This window comes from Pinus tabuliformis, chromosome 1_2 (genome assembly GCF_031772625.1).
Source record: "Pinus tabuliformis cultivar Carrire ecotype Pingquan chromosome 1_2, CPIR1, whole genome shotgun sequence".
Classification (NCBI taxonomy): Eukaryota; Viridiplantae; Streptophyta; class Pinopsida; order Pinales; family Pinaceae; genus Pinus; species Pinus tabuliformis.
The window spans coordinates 101,013,724-101,035,767 of NC_142298.1; the positions used below are offsets into that span (position 1 = coordinate 101,013,724).

The 22,044-nt window shown below is 36.6% G+C and overlaps 1 pseudogene; it reads right to left on the reverse strand.

Annotated features, from left to right (window-relative positions):
- Positions 1-510: 510 nt before the first annotated feature.
- LOC149204682 (sugar transporter ERD6-like 16) overlaps positions 511-22,044 on the reverse strand; it is a 112,646-nt pseudogene continuing 91,112 nt past the window's right edge.

Consider the following 22,044-nt stretch of genomic DNA (forward strand, 5'->3'; position numbering starts at 1 on the left):
GGTGTCTCCAGTTGAATGAAACCAATTTTTAAATAAAACTGATCCTTTAAATAAGTTTCCACCTGAACAATCGCAGCTGCAGTTTACCAACCTCACCACGTGTTTTCAGTTTGAAAACATTTACCTGTGTCACCACCGTTTGATTTCCAGCTTGACATGTGCAACACCATTAGTGATAACATTGCTGAGGTGGAACGTTATGAGACGTTGGTTCAAACCGCCATTCACTCTCTGGATCACGCAGGGCTGGACTTCAGAAATATAAGTCAGATCCCGCTTCTAATTAGAGCCACCGACATGCCGACTGCAGAGCCTGCGATATCAATGTGAACACCAAATGCAATACCAATGTTTCAAGGTCGAGAGTTGTGGTTAACATAGAAGATGCAATAGCCTGACCCTTGAGCTCTTCTACGAGAATAATAAATGAAATTGATATGATATTAGCAAAGAGAATATTTACAGACTCTTCATGAGAACTTCATTGCAAACCATAAAATTCAACCAAGCCATGATTCTATGGACAAACTTCCTATTTCTTCCCCTATAATTTTATGAGAGAGTAGATTGTATTTCTTCCAGAGTTCGTCCCTTTGTCTCTGGTACAAGCTTTACCATGAATAGCACAATGAAGGCACAGACAATGCAAAATATAAAGAAGGAAGCTTGTAGAACTCCAAGAGAAGAGAGAATTAAAAGTGAGGGTGACAATCCATGAACCAAACCAAGCTGTGAGAGACACCAGACTGCCAGCATTATGCTTCATATTCAAAGGAAATATCTCAGACATTATGACCCATGGAATTCCACCCATGCCCATTGAAAATATTGCAATATAACCCAAAAGACCAGTTAATGATAATTTTCTTGCAAGTAGTAGAAGAGAAGACCCATCAAAATGTCCCTGTATGTAAAATGATAGTCCAATACTAAAGCAACTTATGCACATTCCTCCTGCAGCAATCATTAGAAGTGGGCGCCTTCCAGATTTGTCCATCAATGATGCACCTACTGCAGTCAATAGCACCTGGATTATAGCAACAGTATTTGATGCTGTGTGACCGGAAGAAAAACCTACATGTTACCACCAATACGCACGTTTTCGCATTGATAGGAAACAATAACAGCACGTTCATATTTCCTTTGGAACAGGTCCAGTATTCGAGTTTTAGGTAGACTCTCCAGTTCGTTGATGTATTCCATTATCTTTGTTGCTCCGCATGACACATTGCAATCCTGAAAACGCAAATGCTCAATCGCCTTGGCAAAGAACATGAAGGTTTGCCATCCCGTTGCAAGTCGATGGAGTCGTTTCAACACGAAACTGGTCACAAGAAAACGTTTTTTAAACTCTGTCTCTGTGTGGGTAGCGCGCCTCACCCAACGCGCCGCGTGCCTATGATGCGCCGCGCGCCCCTGATGCGTCGCGCGCCCTGTCCAATGCGCTGCGCACCCCTGAAACTGCTCCAACTTCCTTAAACGTATGACAGCTGAGCCGCTTTAGTGATACTCTGTTTTACAATTTCCTTTTTGTTTTGCTGACATGGATGATGGCTTTTTCTTTGTTTGCTTGCAGGGATGTTTAGCATGAAGTTTGGCGAGGGGACATAGAGCCTGCATTTGAAATCTCCAAGACAGAAAATTACATGGTTATTACAAATAACTAATTTGCCAATTTCTTCTCCAAAAAAAGGTTTTGGAGAAGAATCATCCTTTTGATCATTGATGATGATGAAACTCTTGAAATAATAACTTCCTAAACCTTCCTCTGGCTTGCATATGTTATTGAAACATTTCTGAAGACAAAGCTATGCAAACATCTAAGCTGTGGTTGGTGAAGGCTGGTTGACATTAGCCTGCATATTGAAAAGAGACTTTGACGGCCACCTATCTGAATTGGACCCTGACAGAGGACTTGAGAAGACAGAGTCTAACATTGGCTCCAATGGGGATGGTAGCTACCACTTTTTGGAGGTGCCAAGAACCGCAGAGCTTTGGGAGAGAAGATAGTGCCTCCATCCATTGGGCAATGGAGTCCATTATTTCAACAAATATACACAACTCTTGACTCAATTTTTAAACTGAAACTGAACTCAAACTAATTCGATCTCAAGACTGAAATAACTGAAAAACTGGCTTAACTAACTTCAAACTAAAGCTGTAATGAAACTAGAACAAGATGCTGCCCCTTTGGCTGCTTATTTATTTACAAAATCTACCCTACTTTGCTGTAAAAACAATAGATCAGGTAATACTGAAATGCCAGATTAACCATTCAAGTAAACCTGAGAATGATGCCACTTGAGAAGGCTTCCGCCAGGACACAGATGTAATTGCTGGCAGCCCTTCATGCACGTAATGAATCTGGCTATGTATTAGACAGCATGATTTGTCAGTCAAACTGAAAAACATTTCCATGTACATCGCAATTGGATCGCGAAATCCAGACTCCATTTGCTGCCCCAACTCCGCAATACATACCTCCAGTTGCACACTGTCAATGCAAACATCTGTAGGCAATTCTATTATTTCTTGTTTCGAAGGAGAAAGGATTTCCAAGAACTTTTTAGGGTCTCGGAAATCATATGACTGGATCTGCTCATTTAAATACTGAATCTCCTTCTCAACTCTTTCAACCACTAACTCACAGACACCAGTTTTAGCTTCAAGAGGAAACTTCGGAGATTTCAAACATTGAAGCAAAGCACTGAAAAAATCTTCATTAATTTCAAAATCCGCTAACCAATTTCTAACATCTTTTACAGCTTCACAAAGTGCAGGGTTTGCCACATACCCTACCATTGCATAAATGGATCAGCGAGCACTGGACTGTCTGGATCGAGTTGGAGTCGCCAGGTGAAAGTTTCAGCCTTCATAAGTGTCCGACTGCTATCCACCATCAGCATCAGATCTGCAACTTGATTTCATGTACTGGGACAAGACAATCAACAAGTCGAATGTCACATCAACAGCAAACCATCTTCCCCAGTATGGTCGCCACTATGTTAACGCTCGAATTTTCCCCAGGCTGAGGAAGGCAAAACTCGAGGCAACATCAAACCAAGCTCAGCCTCGTAGCTAGCCCTACGAGGACAGGAGAGGGCTCTCTCCGGGTCTATCTCGGCAAAAGGTCTTCAAAAGGGCTGAGATGACCTATAGTGAATGCTGATTTTAGGCTAGTAAAGAGATATGAAATGAGGTTTTAAATAAATGTTTGGGTTTTCTGGGCTGCATGGGCAAAGACAGCAAGAGCAGTGGTTTAATCAAAGGCACAGGTTAATCCATAAGGCGAGGTAGGAGTGAAGTTTAAAAATAAAATTGAGATTAAACGGAATGGCAAGACTGCTGAGAACTCGACAAGGGCATGTGTGATGGATCCTTATCAAACAGAAGAAAACATTAAATATGAACACTTCCTCAAGGCAGAGCAAATAAATTGAATTCTGCCTTTCTCACTTAAAATTATTCATTTAGAAACGATTATAAATGAACTATGAAACATTACAAAAGACATTGAAACAGAAAGAAAGATACATTTGCTAAACTTTCACACCACAAGGATCTTACAAATCAGAGCTGTACTCTTCAATTAATCTCTGTCAAACACTGTACAATGAAATTCTGTTCTTCTCCACACACCTCTCAGAATTCTCCTCTCTTTTTTTACAAATCATTTGCCATACAATAAATAAACTATACTAGAAGAAAACAGAACGACCCAAAACAAGGGCGTTGTTTCACCTGAAGCCATGAAGATAGAAAAGAATCCTCCATCTGCCCTAAAGATAGAAAAGCCTTCCATTATTCCAGCTTGAGGATTTCTAATGACCCATGAAAACTAATCTTGGAGCATAGACTAACTAAAGACAGAAACAGGCAATCGAACCTTTGAATGCCACTTTGCAACTGCTCTCAAAAATAGATCATCGGTTCCTGTTTCTCTGCTATGACAAGTGTCTTTGTTTAAATATAGGTGTTCAGTCTATGACTGTTCACTTTCCAGTTGAATGAAACCAATTTTTAAATAAAACTGATCCTTTAAATAAGTTTCCACCTAAACAATCGCAGTTGCAGTTTACCAACCTCACCACGTGTTTTCAGTTTGAAAACATTTACCTGTGTCACCACCGTTTGATTTCCAGCTTGACATGTGCAACACCATTAGCGATAACATTGCTGAGGTGGAACGTTATGAGACATGTTCAAACCACCATTAACTCTCTGGATCACGCAGGGCTGGACTTCAGAAATATAAGTCAGATCCTGCTTCTAATTAGAGCCACCAGCATGTCGACTGCAGAGCCTGCGATATCAATGTGAACACCAAATGCAATACCACTGTTTCAAGGTCGAGAGTTGTGGTTAATATAGAAGATGCAATAGCCTGACACTTGAGCTCTTCTACGAGAATAATAAATGAAATTGATATGATATTAGTAAAGAGAATATTTACAGACTCTTCATGAGAACTTCATTGCAAACCATAAAATTCAACCAAGCCATGATTCTATGGACAAACTTCAGATTTCTTCCCCTATAATTTTATGACAGAGAAGATTGTATTTCTTCCAGAGTTCGTCCCTTTGTCTCTGGTACAAGCTTTACCACGAATAGCACAATGAAGGCGACAATGCAAAATATAAAGAAGGAAGCTTGTAGAACTCCAAGAGAAGAGAGAATTAAAAGTGAGGGTGACAATCCATGAACCAAACCAAGCTGTGAGAGACACCAGACTGCCAGCAATACGCTTCATATTCAAAGGAAATATCTCAGACATTATGACCCATGGAATTCCACCCATGCCCATTGAAAATATTACAATATAACCCAAAAGACCAGTTAATGATAATTTTCTTGCAAGTAGTAGCAGAGAAGACCCATCAAAATGTCCCTGTATGTAAAATGATAGTCCAATACTAAAGCAGCTTATGCACATTCCTCCTGCAGCAATCATTAGAAGTAGGCGCCTTCCAGATTTTTCCATCAATGATGTACCTACTGCAGTCAATAGCACCTGGATTATAGCAACAATATTTGATGCTGTGTGACCGGAAGAAAAGCCTACATGTTACCACCAATACGCACGTTTTCGCATTGATAGGAAACAATAACATCACGTGCATATTTTCTTTGGAACAGGTCAAGTATTCTGGTTTTAGGTAGACTCTCCAGTTCGTTGATGTATTCCATTATCTCTGTTGCTCCTCATGACACATTGCAAATCCTGAAAATGCAGATGCTCAATCGCCTTGGCAAAGAACATGAAGGTTTGTCATCCCGTTGCAAGTCGATGGAGTCATTTCAACACGAAACTGGTCACAAGAAAACGTTTTTTAAACTCTGTCTCTGTGTGGGTAGCGTGCCTCACCCAACGCGCCGCGCGCCTCTGATGCGTCGCACGCCCTGTCCAATGCGCTGCGCACCCCTGAAACTGCTCCAACTTCCTTAAACGTATGACAACTGAGCCGCTTTAGTGATACTCTGTTTTACAATTTCCTTTTTGTTTTGCTGACATGGATGATGGCTTTTTCTTTGTTTGCTTGCAGGGATGTTTAGCATGAAGTTTGCCAAGGGGACATAGAGCATGCATTTGAAATCTCCAAGACAGAAAATTACATGGTTATTACAAATAACTAATTTGCCAATTTCTTCTCCAAAACAAGGTTTTGGAGAAGAATCATCCTTTTGATCATTAATGATGATGAAACTCTTGAAATAATAACTTCCTAAACTTTCCTCTGGCTTGCACATGTTATTGAAACATTTCTGAAGACAAAGTTATGCAAACATCTAAGCTGTGGTTGGTGAAGGCTGGTTGACATTAGCCTGCATATTGAAAAGAGACTTTGACAGCCACCTATCTGAATTGGACCCTGACAGAGGACTTGAGAAGACGGAGTCTAACACCCTCAGCCAATACCCCCCATCCATATTGGGCTGACCCGATATCTGCCCTTTACACGCCCGATAAAGTGGTTTTCCCCCTAGCCCCCGACGCTACATGTCATTCAATGAGTGGAATCAAGCAAGCCCTCCCGAAAACTGCCCACACCACAAAAACGGTGGGATGGACCTCTAATACTACCTCCCTGCCAACCCAAAAAACCACTTATTATCCCTAAATGTGAATTTTGCGTGCCAAGTTTAAAAGTTTCCCGTTAAAGATTAAAAACCTAAAAACCCTCGTTTTCGTTCCTTTTGCCCGTGTCATAGTATAAGTTCATTAAACACTTCGGCACCACCCTAAACCTCTACAACGTAAATTCAACCTTTGAATACGTTCAAAACACTGCCATGACTCCTTTCACAGACATCCCTGTGCCAGAAATCCATTTACCACCTCCCTGTCAGTCTACATTTTTCTTAACATTTGTTGTATTTTACAGGTAATTAGGAGAAGACTAGAGCTTGGATAAACAGTTTTGATACTAGTCACAAATTTTTTTTACTCTAAGACTCAAAAGGAAATTCATTCAAAAGCCTATATCAAGAAGAAGAAGACAATTATACACAGAACAGAAAAGAAAACATTTATACAGAGCATTGACAGTAAAAACAAAGGAACCAAACCGGAGATGAGTTAGAAGACAAACAAATAAAACATACAGAGACTTAATCAATATCCATTACCATATGCTGAAAACACATAAAAAACTAAATAACTTATTGTTGAAACACAGTAAAAAGTTAAAATGTACAGTAAAGTTAAAAACACAGTAAAGGATATTGACAAAACATAAAAGTAAAAGTGTATCATATGGAAGAATATCAATAAAAGTGTATCGGATTGAAAGATCAAAGTGCAAAAGATGAAATTATAACAGAAATGGTACATTTTCCAAAACATTTCATGTTTAAGTCATAGTATTGCAAAAACCATTGTGGCTAATCCAAGAAGTATATTGAGAAACTTGAGGAGGTTTTTTTTTAAAAGGCCAATCTACAAAAACCTATCTCACTTTGTACAAAGGTATTATAAAACGCGAGATAAATTCATATCTTCATAGCCTATTTTTCAGACTGTGTAAAGTCCTGTTTTAGACATCATTTTGAAGAGAATGTTGTGAACAGATGGAGCTGATGTTTGGGGAACTGAAAGAGGTTTATCTCAATAACAGACCTATCTACAATAACCTATTTAACTTTTTACATATCTGTCTCAGATTGAGATATAACAAGGTATCAATGGACCCGCATTTTGCAGAATTGTTGGGGTAGAATGCACAAAGAAAGGATGCAGTTAGTGACTGAGATACCTCAACATCAATTTAGAGTTGCTATCAAATTCAAATTTCTCTTCTTTGTCACCCTCAATCCATAAATATAGTGCCAAATAGATTCATTACCTTTGAGTCTCCTTTATTTAAGTTCTATTAATGTAAAACAATTTGAGATATTTGTAAAACCAATCTTGGTATTTTTTCAAGATATTTCAGTTTAGAATTTGTATAAATACTTCTTCAGTTGAAGTATTTTTGGTGGATTCCAAGAAATTTATGTATACTTTTCTCTCAAATCAAAGTTCTATTGTATCAATAACTAGATTGGCTTGTTGGATCAAGGAATAAAGATCAGATATTTTACAGGATTCTTATGTAAAGTGAAAATCAAATAAGTATTCTCTCATGTGTATTATTGTCTTTACTTATGTTTCTTAATAATCATATTTGTTTCTCTAAAATATGAATGTATAACTAGGAATGATGTTTCAGAATTTGGTTGAATGCACTCTGTCTTGACTGTTTACATTCTAAATGTTTTCTCCTAAACTATCTTAGCTAGGGAATTCTTAACTGCTCCTTAGCTTTTGTAGTTTTCCTTTTGGTCTATGTAGTAAAGAATTCTTAATTTTCCTTTGTTGATGATCACTCTCTATTCCTCATTCTGATCCCGGTCCAAGGATTCTTAAATTCCTTTCACCCTGGTTAGAATCATTCCATCCATCAGCCCTGAAGATTTGCTTTTTGCTTTGCTAGCCTACCCTATAAACATTCCCTTTAATGATCTGATCCAGTTATGCTATCCTTTTACTGACTCCATAGCCCAATGGCTTGAAGAAACTAGCTCTAAAATCCCATAAAAACAAAGTTAAATCATAAAGAAAGAGCCCTCTCTGGACTTATGTTGGCTAGAACCTGAGTCTGAAGATTGGTTTGTGGTTACCCCAGTGATCTCTTTCCTTAACCTTGGGAAATTACTGGGTGATAACATAGTGGCGACTCCACTAGGGAGAACTAACATTTTCTTCAGAAATATTTTACAGGTCTAGATCTAATCTATGATGGTGAATAGCGATCAAACACACAAAGGTTAAAATCATCCACCTGGTGACTCCAAATCAATTCCACAATTAAGACTCCATTGGAGAAATGAACCTGAAAGAACAATATGAAAAGATCAAGCTTTTAACTTGGATTGTTATCCAAGACATTATGTTCTTTCTCATCAGGAAATTTTTCCAATGTATATTGTACTTTAGAGAAGATCTTAGATTAGTTTTAATTATTTTCCTTTGAAAATTGTAAATATATATCCTCCTTATCCATTTAAACAACATCCTTCTGAATCTTATGATGATCACTTTCCAATCAAGAAGCCTCAAATAATCAAGACTCCACTGGTAAAAGAATCCAGAGTTGTTGAGAACATATGGTGACTTCATTCTAGCATTGAGTGTTTTCAAGATGAATTCGAGAATACAACGCAGGTATGCACTTTTGGACAGGTCAAAGGTTCCAGGTTTTCCAAATCCTATGCCCAACATTGATTGGTTAAAGAATATTCCATTGTTTAAAGATGAAATAGGAGATTATGCTACTTTACATTTATTAAGATTTCATATGCACATCCAAAAGTTTAAAGCCAAATTCCATGAAGATTGTCTTATGAAAATATTTATGGCAAATTTAGAGGAAAAGGCTAGATCTTGGTATGAAAATTTACCAGCCTCTAGCATATGTTCTTTAAAGCATTTTCATACTGTATTTCATGACAAATACAAGGAAATTTATTCATCTCTGTTGCTAATTCAAAACTATTGTGACAATTTTGAAAGTCTTATTCAATATCTAGAAGATTACTATGATGATGATCAGTTCATGGATGATGAAATATTAGAGGCTTTAGAAGAAAATTCTTTTCAAAAAGTAGAAGCCTTGCTTGAATTATCTTCTCCTCAGGAAGAAAAAGATGATGTATGTTGTTTGGAGGTCCATGAAGTTTCCCCACAGGAAACAATTCTTGCAACACAACAAATTGATCAGCGTAAAGAAGGAATTCAGTTCCATGAAATTGCTCAAGTAGAGGACAACAGTGAAAATCAACAACAGTCCGATGATTTGGAGATAGAGATGGTAGAGCTTAAAAGTATTGATCAACAAGAGCATGTTCAACAAGAGCATGTTCAACAAGTAGTGGTTTCTTCAAAAATTAAAGACCAGTCAAATTTATTTGATGAAAACCTTCTCTCAAATTTTTTCTCCTTGGATGTAAATAAAATAAGACAACATACTTTGATAGATCGTGTTCTTTCATTTCAAATTAAGGAGAGTTTGCAACTCCCCTACAAGCTTCTATATGACAAAGATAATGATAAGCACTTTCATGTTGTATATGATATGGTTGTTATATTTGATGAATATCAAGAGCATTCAGAGCACTTGGTTACAGTGGACAACAAGGAGGAGAAACAAATGGCTTCTTTTCTATTTCAAGATAATCACTTAAATCAAGCAGCAGTTTGGAATGAGGTTTGTTTTCTTGTTACAAATCATCCAGAAGATCTTATATGGCAGGATTACCATTATCCTTTGGTCAATATATTGCAGTCATCAGTAGAAGAAGAGTTTTCCAAGTTCATCAATAGAGCTATTAAATCTAGTGGAAAAGTTAAAATGCCATTTTCTGAATTTACTTTTCTACCTAGAAAAATGGAATGCAAAATTCTGTTAAGTATCCATTTACTTGACTAGTTGTGTTATAGATATGATATGAAAGTATAAGATAATAGAAATAAACCCAATAATAACAAAATCTAAATATAGAATTGCTTCTCTTTATCAATATCAAAACCCTTAAGGTAGGGCAACACCATACATTCACTCCTTAAAGAAGGAGAACACTCCACAAGCCATATGCCTATTCATACAATAATCCATGATATCTCTCAATAGGGAGTCTCTAGCCTCTATATAGGCCTCATATATGGTCATTACCATGGTTCCCTCAATACCATCTATCTAATACCATGGGCTTATTACATTATTGCTAAGTACTTGTGGTTCCTTACAAGTTAACCACCTTATTTATTACTATGGCCCATCCCATTATTACATTATTCCCCTGGATACCTCCCTTTGTACCCCATATTATCCCCCCTAGGTATACTACATTCCACCCTCCTTAACATGTTTCATCTCCGAAACATGGGAAGAACACAAATAATAAGATTTACTCAAAAGAGTAGCCCATTGGTACCTTGCACATGCATCTAGCCATCCAAGAGAAAGGTGAACTCTCAATCTAGCTGGTGCGTCGCTCGCTTGAGATGGAAGTTGATCCTCGTAGCTCTTCAGTGTTGATGTATAGTAGGTGGATCATCGCCCCTCTCTATATGCCATGCGAGGGATGGTGTCCTTGTAGCTAATTTGTTTCCATCTTGTTGGTTGTTTTCTTGTTGGGTGATGTGGGTGGTGATATGGTGAAGTTTTAACCAACAGTATATATTTCTTTAATTTACCACCTAATGGAGCATGATTGGTATTCCAATCATGCTCCATTAGGTGGTAAATTAAAGAAATATATACTGCTATTGTTTCTTATCTTCTGCTATTACTTCAACCACTGAATCCTCATCTGATGTAACATTTTCTACTTCAGCCTCCTTAGACTCTACCTATTTTTTTGGTACCTAGTTTATTGTTTGTGTTTGGTTGTCGACCATCAGTGGCTCATCATCTGAAATGTCAGTCCCTAGAACACATTCTTCTTCAGCCTCCCTGGAATATACCTGTTTATTGATGGAAGTATCATGTAATGTAATTTTCTTCTTTCTATACCAGAGCTTCAGGAATTTCTTCTGCACATTAAAATTGATAGTACCCACCACTTCCATCCAAGGGTATCCCAAAACAACATCAACATTAGCCATTTCTAAAGCATAAAAATTAGAATGCAATACATACTTGTCCATAGAAATCTTCAAATCTTTATAAACTTGCACCTCCTCTTTATTAACCGGTGTGTGCTCCATTTGTTTTGCTGGAACTTGCAATTTTTTTGCCAAATTGACATTTATAAGATTTTGCTTACAACTAGGATTTATAGACACAATGATCTTCTCCTTCTGAATATATCCATGAACCTGTAATAAGTCGATACCAGTAGAAAATAACCCCACATGTTTCTCATTATCTTGTTTTCTAGCATGAGACCATTTTTCTAAAAGGACTTTTTCAAATTCTTTATCTGAAAGGTTGTACAACTTCTTATTCTCAACTGATCAAAACCATTTGGCAGCCTCATCTTCCATATTAGTTGCTATGAAAAGTTTCCAATGTTGTGCCTAGAATGACTTTATATTTTTTTATGAATTCTTCAATAGTAGGACCATTATCTTTTCTTGTAAAACATAGAACCGCTATGAAGGGTGTTTGGAAAAAAAATTCACTTGCTTGGCGAAAATTTGAAATGGCCACAATTTAATCAATCTTGCTTAGAATCCCTATAATGACATGTTTTTGGAAATGGAACAAGCATTCTACATCTTCCCATGTGGTAGAAATCCCGATCTAGGCACTAGAATTTCAGATCCACGCTGCAACTGTCCTGCCATCACAAAAAAATTATGAAAAGAGAGCTGATTTTAAATCAGCGATATCTTCCTCATCCTAACTCCGATTCGACTGATTGTTTTTTTGAACTTGGGTCTTTTTCACAGAAAATGCCAATCTACAATTAGATTTTGCAGATTTTGCACCAGAACGTACATATCTGCTCCAAAAACTCACCACCCTAAAAAATGTCTGCAACCCAACTATTTTTTAAATCAGCAATATCTCCCTCATCTGGACTCTAATTCGGCCAATTGTTTTTTTCAAATTGGGTATTTTCTGACCAAAAACCCAGATATGTGATTAGATTCTATATATTTTGCACCAAAATGTATAGATATGAACTGCAAACTCGCTGCCCCAAAAAAATTTTCCTGCAAAAAAAAAAAAATCTCCACTTTGCTCAAGAAAGTGCTCTGATACCAGTTGTTATAGATCTGATATGAAAGTATAAGATAATAGAAATAAATACAAGAATAACAAGATCTAAGTATAGCATTGCTTCTCTTTATTAATATCAAAACCATTAAGGTAGGGCAACACCATACATTCACTCCTTAAGGAAGGAGAACACTCCACAAGCCATATGCCTGTTCATACAATAATCGTTGACATCTCTCAATGGGGAGTCTTTAGCCTCTATATAGGCCTCATACATATAACACCATGGGTCATTACCATGGTTCCCTCAATACCATCTATCTAATACCATGGTATTATTACATTATTGCTAACTACTTATGGTCCCTTACATGATACAGGTTAACCGCCTTATTTATTACTATGGCCCGTCTCATTATTACATTATTCCCTTAGGTACCTCCCTTTGTACCCCATATTATCCCCCCTAGGTATACTACAGGTTGCATTGGAAATTTGTTATTACTTGATATGGCAGTCCTTTTATCAGACTAGAGTAGGTAGAGGAGTGCAAATAAGCTCAATACTCTGAGCATGTGTCAGATTTTTGTTTACAGAAAAGGCTATGATTTCAGTTTAGGATTTTCAACCACAAAGATTATACAATAAGGCAGAAATCACATAAGAACAATTTACAGTGTAAATTTAGTCACAATTCAAAGGCTACTAATCTTAAAGTTCTTGACATGTCACCAGGAAATGCCATCCCCAAGTGGAGCCACTATTAGGTTCCTATACCAATAGGAGTCATAATTTTGAATGGCTAAGGTTAAGCCTTGTAATATGTACATACCTTTGCTTTATGCAAATGTTTTCCATATTCAAAAAATTAAAAAATGAAAAGAGGGTATGTCCTAAAAGAAAAATCAAAAGATAAAAAGAATAAGGAAAGGTCCAAAAAAGTGAAAAATGTGAACCCCCAAAAAAGAAGACCATGAAAGTGTGCAAGTCAAAATGCCACTACTATTTACTTTTGTGCATAATAATGATTGTGTGCAGCTTGTTATTCATGCCACAATCCATGGTAATCAAACTATTTAATCTGATTATGCCATGCTTTAAATTTCATGTTGATAGTTGGAGAATAAAATATGACCAAACAGTTTAATCTTGGCAGATCATAGTTAGGTAGAGAAAATAAAAGGAGATCATAAGTTTAATCTAAGCCCTTGGATGTAATAAGGTTAGATTTAGTTAGTTTACTATTGTAAAGAAAAGAAAAATATTGATAAGGGTTTGCTAACCTAAATGCACCCTAATAAAGTGAAGAAAAAATGGTAGGATAAGTAGATGGGTAAGTAGTAGAAGGGTTGCGGAAATGTCTTGTGATTGAATGAAAAGCACTTATGTCATTGTTCCAAATGCATCTTTTCAATATGCATAAGTGATACATAAAACAAAGACAATGGTTCACAATATGATTTAGTTAACATCCCCATCACCCTTTTTAACCCCTATGACACTCACTAACTTCCTTTTCATAATAAAAATATTAATACCTATAGTTCTTTAAGTCAAAGAGGCTCAAAGAATTTCTCTGACTTCTTGTGGGACCAGACCCTCAGCTTGATGACTTAAGAAGGAATGGTGTTAAATTACCTTGCAATTCATTCATCCCCCTTGCAAAACCCCTTTTCCTAAAGGTTAAACTTTTTTGCCTAGGAAAACCCCATGTTAAACATGTTTTATGCAAGAAAACCCACCAAATAACCTTTATCTTAAGTAAATCAACCCCCCCCCACACAGTCATTTCACTTCATATTAACTTTTATTAAATATATAAAAAATCCCAGGAAAAACCCAATTTCCCGTATATATTTAACTCCTATGTATAAATTAACCCCACCCCTTAGTTTAATTATAAACTATATTACTACCCATATCCTGCAAGAAATATTAAATAACTCCTCTTAGTCCTTAGTCCCACATTAAAGAGCCCCCAATGAGATTAGGCATTAAGATAATTTCGTATCACCGTGATTAAACCCATGGGCCCCCCTGAAAACTTTATGGGTAAATCGCCTTGCAACTTCACCTCTCGATCATCATACGATCTCCATCCCCCTCATCCAATGGCCCCCATCCATATTGGGCTAACCTGATGTCCGCCCTTTACCCGCCTGATAAAGTGGTTTTCCCCCTAGCCCCTGATGCTATGTGTCATTCAATGAGTGGAATAGGGCGAGCCCTCCCAAAAACCACCTGCACCACAAAAGCAGTGTGATGGACCTCTAATACCACCTCCCTTCCAACTCGAGAAACCACTTATTATCCATAAATGTGAATTTCTGCACCAAGTTTATAAGTTTCCCGTTAAAGATTAAAAACCTGAAAACCCTCGTTTTCGTTCCTTTTTCCCGTTTCACAGTATAAACTCATTAAACCCTTTGGCACCACCCTGAACCTCTGCAACATAAATTTGACCTCCGATTACGTTCAAAACACTACCATGACTCCTTCCCCAGACATCCCTGTGCCAGAAATCCATTTACCACCTCCTTGTCAGTCTGTGTTTTTCTTAACAATTGTTGTATTTTACAAGTAATTAGTAGAAGACTAGAGCTTGGACAAACAATTTTGGTACTAGTAGCAAAATTTGTTTACTCCAAGACTCAAAAGGAAATTCATTCAAAAGCCCATATCAAGAAGAAGACAATTATACACTGAACAGAAAAGAAAACATTTTTACAGAGCATTGACAGTCAAAACAGAGGAACCAGACCGGAGATGCAGTTAGAAGACAAACAAATAAAACATACAGAGACTTAATGAATATCCATTACCATATGTTGAATACACATAAAAAACTAAATAATTTACTATTGAAACACACAGTAAAAAGTTAAAATGTACAGTAAAGGTAAAAAAATAGTAAAGGAGATTGACAAAACATCAAAGTAAACGTGTATCAGATGAAAGAATATCAGTAAATGTGTATCAGATTGAAAGATCAAAGTGAAAAAGATGAAATTAGAACAGAAATGGTACATTTTCCAAAACATTTCATGTTTAAGCCATAGTTTTGAAAAAACTATTGTGGCCAATCCAAGAAGTATTTTGAGAAAATGGAGGAGGTTCTTGTTCCTAAAAGGACAATCTACAAAAACCTATCTCACTTTGCACACAGGTATTACAAAAAGCGAGATAAATGCATATCTTCACAACCTATTTTTCGGACTAGGTAAAGTCTTGTTTTAGACATCATTTTACAGAGAATGTTGTGAGCTGGAGCTAAATTTTGGGAAACTGAAAGATGTTTATCTGAATAACATACTTATCTACAATAACCTCTTTCATGTTTTACATATCTATCTTGTATTGAGATATAAAAAGGTATCAATGGACCCTCATTTTGCAGAATTGCTGGGGCAGAATGCACAAAGAAAGGATGCAGATAGTGACTGGGATGCCTCATCATCAATTCTGAGTTGCTATCAAATTCAAATTTCTCTTCTTTTTCATCCTCAATCCATAAATATAGTGCCAAATAGACTCATTAGTTTTGAGTTTCCTTTATTTAAGTTCTATTAACGTAAAATAGTTTGAGATACTTGTAAAACAATTCTTGATATTTTTTCAAGATATTTCAGTTTAGAATTTGTATAAATACTTCTTCATTTGAAGTATTTTGGGTGGATTCCAAGACATTTCTATATACTTTTCTCTCAAATCAAAGTTCTATTGTATCAATAATTGGATTGGCTTGCTGGATCAAGGAATAAAGATCAGATATTTTACAGGATTCTTGTGTAAAGCGAAAATCAAATAAGTATTATCTCATGTGTATTGTTGTCTTTCCTTATGTTTCTTAATAATCATGTTTGTTTCTCTAAAATCTGAATGTATAACTAGGAATGATATTTCAGAATTTGCTTGAATGCACTTTGTCTTGACTGTTTACATTCTGAATGTTTTCTCCTAAACTATCTTAGCTAGGGAATTCTTAACTGCTCCTTAGCTTCTGTAGTTTTCCTTTTGGTCTATGTAGCAAAGGATTCTTAATTGCCCTTTGTTGATGATCACCCTCTGTTCCTCATTCTGATCCCGATCCAAGGATTCTTAAGTGCCCTTCACCCTTATTAGAATCATTCCATCCATTAGCCCTGAATATTTTCTTTTTGCTTTGCTAGCCTACCCTATAAACATTCCCTTTAATGATTTGATCTAGTTATGCTATCCTTTTATTGACTCCATAGCCCAATGGCTTGAAGAAACTAGCTCTATCCATCTGCTCCTAGAATTCCACCACTCAACCAAAATCAAAAACCTCATGAACACTAGGAAGTAGCCTAAAATCCCATAAAAATAAAGTTAAATCATAAAGAGAGAGCCCTCTCTGGACTTAGGTTGGCTAGAACCTTAGTCTAAATATTGGTTTGTGGTTACCCTGATGATCTCTTTCCTTAACCTTGGGAAATTATTGGGTGATAACACCAACTTTAGGGAGGGCTCTCTCTGTAAGATTTAACTTTGTTGTATTAAATATTAGGCTATTTATGAAGTTTAACGTTTGATTTTTATTTGAATGGTTTGTTGATAACTAGATTACCATAGGGCTATGGAGTTTGTTTCATAAGTACAAATTGATTTCAATGTTTACAGATAGATCTCATAGGGAAGGGTAGCAAAATTGATTGGATTCTTTTAGTTTATGGGATGGGGAAGGTAGAATAGATTAAGATTCACTTTATATATAGAGCATTGTTACCTAAATTCTATATTTAAAGTTTAGTAGAAAACATGGAAATTATTCAAAGCTGGGAGCAAAGTGTAGATTTAAACAAATTTTGTCCTTTAATTATCTATTTAATAATTCAGATTAAGAAACAATATGTGTGATAAATAGAGAAATATAAACACATAGAACAATAGAGGTACTTCACCAACAACTTGACGCAAGAATCTTATGAAAGAGCTTTCTGTATTACTGGTAAATCTGCTGATGCTTCAGCAATGCGCAATCGTGTTCTTCTATATAAAAACCAACCACTATTACTTCAAATGATGAAGTATTTATACAAATTTATTACAAAATATCTTGATTTAAAATATCAATATTTGTTACGAATATCTATACAAATATCTTGAAACGTAATTCAAAAATGTATTGCAAAAGTACTAAAATTGACTAAATTGTTTTTAAAATATCAGTCAGTTGATTGTTGATGTTGTTTCTAGGCTTTCTGGTTGTGAGTGGCCCTTTAAATGAGCAATTTTGTTCGTCTTGCTGGCAGATGTGTCTCGTTGTCCCACTATTCCCACTGTGTTCTGTTTGATGGCTATTGTGTTGAAAACACGATGATGTTCTCTATTCTTTCATTGTTGTTCTTTTTGTTAAAAATGAGCCAGGGGGTCAATTATTTCAAACTATGAATGGATGTTGGGAGGGTTCATGTGGAAGCTGAGGACTAGAGGCTAGGAGATGAAGTGGAGGTAGATCTAGCTTTGAAAAGTCAAAGGAAGTTTTTTTTCGGGGTGGACGGGGGTTGCTACAATGATGTATGAGTGGGGGGAGGGGAGTATGAAATATGGAGAGGATGACATGTAGTTTTGAGTTCGGAGACACCCCCCCCATGAATAATTTAAAAATGAGCTCGGGGAGGTCAAAATTTTTCCTCTGCCATTGATCTAGGCAGGTTTGATCTGGGTCATTGAGATAAGGAGATTTTATAAACACGTGACCCTTTTTCTTATCACAATCGCAGCAGGGCTCGGGCTTATACAATACATTTTGTGGTGCTTTGCCAAGAGAACGGAACTAAAAATTATTTTAAATCCATCCTATAAAATATCACATCTGGGATGGACATATACAGTATCGCAGTTGCAATGGAAGAGTCTCTATTTATATATACGAAATTCTCTGTAGAGCTAGACCCAAAAACCTTTTAAATTCACCATATAATATATCACATCCAATCAGGGCTTTCCACATCGCAATAACAACCAAGAAGGGAGTACAAGGGAGTGCACCATAAACCCAGACCCGAAAACCCTTTAGAATACAACTTATAATATATCTTATCGAGCAGGACTTAACCACAAACCTAGACCCGAAGCTTTTCAAAATTCAATTAGTAATCCTGAAAAGTCTGGAAAGGGGGCCATGTATTGTATCGCAATCACAACTGGGAGGAAGACCTTGCATAGGAGGGACTTATAGTTGGTGCGATTGCGATTGCGATATCACAATCGGCGAGGGGACTTATCGGCGATTGGGACTTATTGTAATTGGCAGCGGGGAATGGACTATGTATTAGATGGGGGATTGAACAGGGCAGACCCGACATCTTATAAGATTGCGTGTTATGCCATTTCGCATCTGGGAGGGGTTATGTATTACATGGGGGATTTATGATATTAAAGTATCCAAAGGGGAACACGGATAGAGTTTGGTAGTTAGAGTAATGAATGGGAATGTGGCTGGAGTTGGAATGTATAAATAAAAATGGAAATGTGATTAGAGTTGGAATTATAAATAAAAATGGAAATGTGGCTAGATTTTGGTAATTAGAGTAAGGAATGGGAATGCGGCTACAGTTGGGATGAATAAATAAAAATGGAAATGTGGCTATGCTTATGTGGGTCCCGACTAGAGTTAAAAATCATATTGCATATTCATAATGGGGGAATTTTTTTTTTTTTACAAAGGATAGATGCAAATATAATTTAAATTGTAGCGGAAATAGTTCTTGGGCCTTTATCTACTTCTGAAGCTCAAACTTCGTTCTGGCCTATCTTTCAATCCAGGAGTCAGATTTGAGAGAAGAATATACCTTTGGAAAGCTACTTCTGAGCACTTTCTGATGAAAATGCCTATAGTCTGATATGATCCAAACATTATCATGCAAAAAATTTCCTCAAATCTTAGTACTTGGTGTCACTTTGGAAATAATTTGTAGGATGAAATATTATTTACAACATCTCAAACATAATAATGATCATCTATAATCAAGCAATCATATAAAAATTATAGGACCCTAACACCAGAGCACACTCCCAATGTGCATCTGAGTCCATATGGAAATGCTAATGAACAAAAAACATCCATCGTTGCCCTTCCCTTCTCTGCTACACAACCCCTCAAGAATCTGGTCACCCCCTTCTATGCAATCACACACCTTCCAAGTCCTGCAAGAATCCCCTTCTCTACTACATAGTCCCTCGAGCGACTGCTCCCTTGGCAAGGTTTCCTTGCATTGGAAGATCCAAAAACCAAGGCATATCCACGCCACAAAACCATCATATCATTCATAGCATGCTCATGGAAATCCATGAACACTATTGGGTATCAGTGTACCACAATGGCCCTGCTCCTGAAGTGCTTACCAGCATACTACTACATGTCCCAATTACTTTCATTGATGTTGCTAATTCTTACAGTCGTTTTCAACCACCCAGTCCAGGAATTTCCATTCTTTCCTATACCAAGAACATAAATTCCATTAGAATAAAAAAAATTGAAAATAAATCCAAATCATACCTCATTGGTGGCTCATCAATAAGGTACACTTGCAATCCTATTTACTTCCTGTCACAACAAGTAAAACTAGTTTTTTGATCAAATCATCGTGTATAAACATATCACATTTGGTTAGCTCAAAATGCAACCATCATAAATCACACGAAATCATCATAAACCATAATCATATATCACATGTAACCATCATAAATCACATGCATAATAAAACTGAAATAAAATGATTATACTTATCCTTAATTGGTCCTTACTTCTAACTTTATTCTTTCTATATACACACTGAAACAGTTTCTGCACCCGAAAAGCACCCAGTCCCGTTGCTTCTCTTCAATCATGTGCACATACACATAGTGTACATCACAACTCATACATCCACACATAGCATACAACACCACACAATACATACACCTACACCTGATATACATCTATACTCGATGTAAAACACCACACAATAAATGTACTTACATCTATCATACAACACAACACAATACATGTATTACACAGAGTACAACACAATGAGTACACATGACACGATACCACAACTACACAATGCACATACATAGTACCTCATGCCTGCAACACAACATGTACAACATGCACACAATACCAAATGGACACCAGTACCATATGTACAACATGTACACAATACCACCAGTACATAACACTCTATGTTCACAACATCACATGTACATGACACCACCTGCACAACGTGTATACAGTGCCACTTGTACACTGCACCACTTGTACAACATGTACATAATACCACATGTACATAGCACCACATTCACGACATGTACGCAACACCACCTACACACAACACCACATGTACAATCATTCACGCAACACGATATGTACATAGCACCACATGTACAACTTGCACATGAGACCATATGTACATAGCACTTCATATACAAAATGTACATAGCACCATATGCACATAGCACCACATATTCAACATACTTATAACACCATATATACATAACATCATGTATTCATCATGTGCACAGTACAATATGTACACAATACCATCTATACATAGCATTTCATAAAAAACATGTAGAAAACGCCCTATATACACAACACTGCATGCACACAACATCACAAGTGAAACATATATACAACAATAATACTGCACATCCATAGACCACACACTGACTCTACTAAGCAACCTTGTTTCTAATGTCCTTCCATTATTCATGCATGTTTTAACATGTTATGGGTCACATTGCTTTCATTCTGTTGATGTATCCCTCAGCATTACCTGACCATAACACAAACATGTACATATTATAATCACATAAAATCAGTTTATATCCACATGATACTTACCTCATAGATTTGTCAGGGATACTCTTCCCACTTGATTCATCATAAGATCATAAACATATTCATGTCATTCACTTGCATAAGAAATCATTCCTCCACAACAACGATCCCTAAAAACCTTGTCAAAAAATGACATAGATACATAGATACATACATATATCTAAAAATTAACATAAACAATCATGATCCTTTCATACAACGACAAACATACATACATACATGTATACATATATAGACATAAGCACAATCATGATCACAACATAATTACCAAATATCATAAGGCCTCGTTTAAGAGAACTCAATTTATGCATGCAACACATGCGCAACATTGAGAACAACAATTCCGAACATAGCCAAGGCATCTGATGCCTCAAATTCATTCACCTTACCTTTCTTGATTACTTTTCCCATGATTTTCCTTCAATTGTCCATTTACACCAATGGACCCAACGAGTCCAATTAGCTATCATACTCTTGCCTTCAATTTCCCTTATACATGAATTGAGCTTCATCTAGGTCTTACCTTACCTGTCAGGTACCACACAACTCTCCCTAAGCTCCATTAACTTCCTCCTTCCCCAACCAATTCCCAACACTCAAAACATGAAAAGAAATACCAAGAAGAAAACAATAATAAAACCATGGAAAACCAACAACAATACAAGACCACAAACAAAGTGGCATGGCCATGTACAAGATGTAAACAAAACTGCAATCAAGTGTAAAAAATCATAAAATACCAAAAGCACAAGACTAACAACAAAAACCATGACTCAATCCCCATGGTTCCTAGTGCTTCCAAGGGAAAGCTCAACCTGAGCCTTCTTACATATTTCATGGTAGCCTCTTTTCCATGCAATCTCTTGCATCATATTGCCATCAACACATAATTGTCAATGCATAAATAAACATAACAATATGTTGGTTACCTTACCTTGTTGTGCCAAGCACACTACCTTGTAACTGAACACATACACTTCTCAAGGA